General features: G+C 28.9%; 1 long non-coding RNA gene across 1 annotated transcript; it reads left to right on the forward strand.

The window, feature by feature from the left end:
- Positions 1 to 283: 283 nt before the first annotated feature.
- On the forward strand, positions 284 to 2,446 carry LOC111037459. Its single transcript, XR_002604885.1, has 2 exons — positions 284 to 426; positions 1,105 to 2,446. It is a non-coding gene; the product is annotated as an uncharacterized LOC111037459 (long non-coding RNA).
- The last annotated feature ends 100 nt before the right edge of the window (positions 2,447 to 2,546 follow it).

Here is a 2,546-nt window from a genome sequence, read left to right on the forward strand (position 1 = left end):
TAAAACTTACATGATATCAATTTCTTACTAACCAGCAATCTTCAAGAAGAAACATAAAAGAAGGTGGTACCGTGATATCGATGTATGTAAGTATACTAATTCGTCTACACCATTCGCGGTATAATATTATTCGTAAATCTAACTTCTACGTAATATAATTATATAGTTAGGTATATCCTTATGAATACCGCTACTTTAGATAAACCCAATTTTATCAAGTAAAAATTATTGATAACAACTAATCACAATTTCGTTATGAAATATGAACACAAACACATTTTTGATTTCAGTGTTACTTTACTAATCATACCTACAGCATACTACGTCAGATGTTGTTTTTGATTCAAATTAGACTTTGGATCTCTTACTCCTAACAATAGTATATCAACACAGCACAGACGCCATTTTTTCAGACGTGGAAGAATTGTAAGTAATTTTAATAATATTTTTTTTACAACACACCCACCTGGTAGGCGGAAAAAAGTCTAAAAAAAATCCAACGGACAAAAAATCACAAAAAAATAAGCCATAGATAACCAAAGAAAAAGAAACCCAGGAAAAGAATTGAATATAAATATAAACACATGTTTCTAATACACTCTACTCCTAATTAGTAATTAATAATTCATAAATTATTATAGCCATTATAGACAATTTTATATGGGGGGACTCGCAATTAATAAGACATTTTTATAACCTATTTATTCAAAAAAAAATTTCAAATATAAATTATTTTATATCTGAATATGGCTTATGATTGACTATTAATTATATATAAAAAAATTTAAAAATAAATATGAACTCGTCTACCTATAGGTACATAATATACAGTGCTAAGTTATAAGTAAACAAATATCAGGTGTATAAGTATAACATCTTATATATATATACTACATTTATACGAAACTTACATTATAATTTATGACATTATTTTAATTTTAATATATTATATTTTGTTATATGTAGGTACACTCCTCAAGGTCATTACTAATTAGAAGTATAGTATACATTTGTTCACATTTATATTTAATTTTTCGTTTTTTGGGCTTTTTCCGCGATTCATATTATGTATAATACACATATTTATTATATTATTCATTACAGTTCGCGTCATATACAATATTACAATTAAATAAAATTCACGTTTGTTCGGGACAAAATGAAAACGTCTATCTCGACCATCAGTGTTTTATTTCTATGCCTCATCTGTTCGTTCGCGGAGGTAAGCTGTAAAAAAAACAAAAAGAACCAATCTTATCAAGAAATCTCCGATGTCTTTAATTCAACGTTACACAAAATAGAAGATGCATTTGACCCCTACGTCAGTCATGGGGATCCGTACGCTAATAAACCGACGTTTTGCAATGCTCACTCGTGTGGTGGTTGTTCAGATAAACCGTTCGAAAACATTAACAATTGCATAAGATGGTGCAGAGCACCGTGCCTGTGCATAAGTCCCGCGGGCGGAAGAGGCGATGACATAATGTGTGCAAAGTCCAGACACAGAAGGACCAACATTATGTGGTGAAAATTATTCGAAAAGGGAGATGTGAAATTCCGACGCTCAAAAATTCGGATACAGTAGTACATGCATGTAGACAGTATATTGACGGATGATTAAACAATTAATTTAATCTATAGGCAATATGAGAAGAGTTAGGTACACAATGTTCAATATTTTAAATTGTATCAATTCTTAATACAAAAAAACACATTATACAATTAATAAACGATTTATAAATTAACTGTTTATCAAATTAACTATCTCAGCCATAATATTAGCATCAATTTAAAATAGTATTGCAAACTCCAAAGATAAGCATTAACTCGTTTGAATCCCACATATGTACCTACATAAGCAAAATTAATTATCTACAATAAACAAAATTCCTAAATAGAACACGTTAATGATAACTGTATTTTAATACATAATTATAATTATTATGCTATTTAATATCGTATTGAAAGCTCTAATAAAAATACAATATTAATTATGATTTATACTCTAGAAGATCTATAGAATACAAAATTACCTAGACTTATTAAGTGTAATAAGTGTACCCAGGCGCGTACACAAAAAAAATTTTTTTGGGGGGGTTTGCTTGTACATTTTCATACTTATATAATCTAACTTAACCTATAACCTAACAAGGAGTTTACACAATTTCAATTATAGTACCATTTATTTCTTATAAAAAACGTCATACTTAAAAAAAAAATTTAATAATTGTTAAAAACATGTATTTTTATAATATAAAATCTAATTTTCGAGGTAGTCTTGCAAATCTGTTAATGACTTCGTCAATATCAATGTTATCGTTTCTATAAATATTCATGAGCGCTAATCCTGTCAGCCGGTCTTGTCCAATATTATTTCTCAAATAGGTTTTCAGTCTCCGCAATGTTGAAAATGAACGCTCTGCAGTAACAGTCGTTACAGGCAAAGTAGCTAATATTGTTAAAAGGCATTTTATATTCGGATAGAAATCACTGGAAATTTGACTTAAGGTAGTTAATGAACATTTTGGGCGATCATCATCAGATAC

This window comes from Myzus persicae, unplaced genomic scaffold (genome assembly GCF_001856785.1).
Source record: "Myzus persicae strain clone G006 unplaced genomic scaffold, MPER_G0061.0, whole genome shotgun sequence".
Lineage (NCBI taxonomy): Eukaryota > Metazoa > Arthropoda > Insecta > Hemiptera > Aphididae > Myzus > Myzus persicae.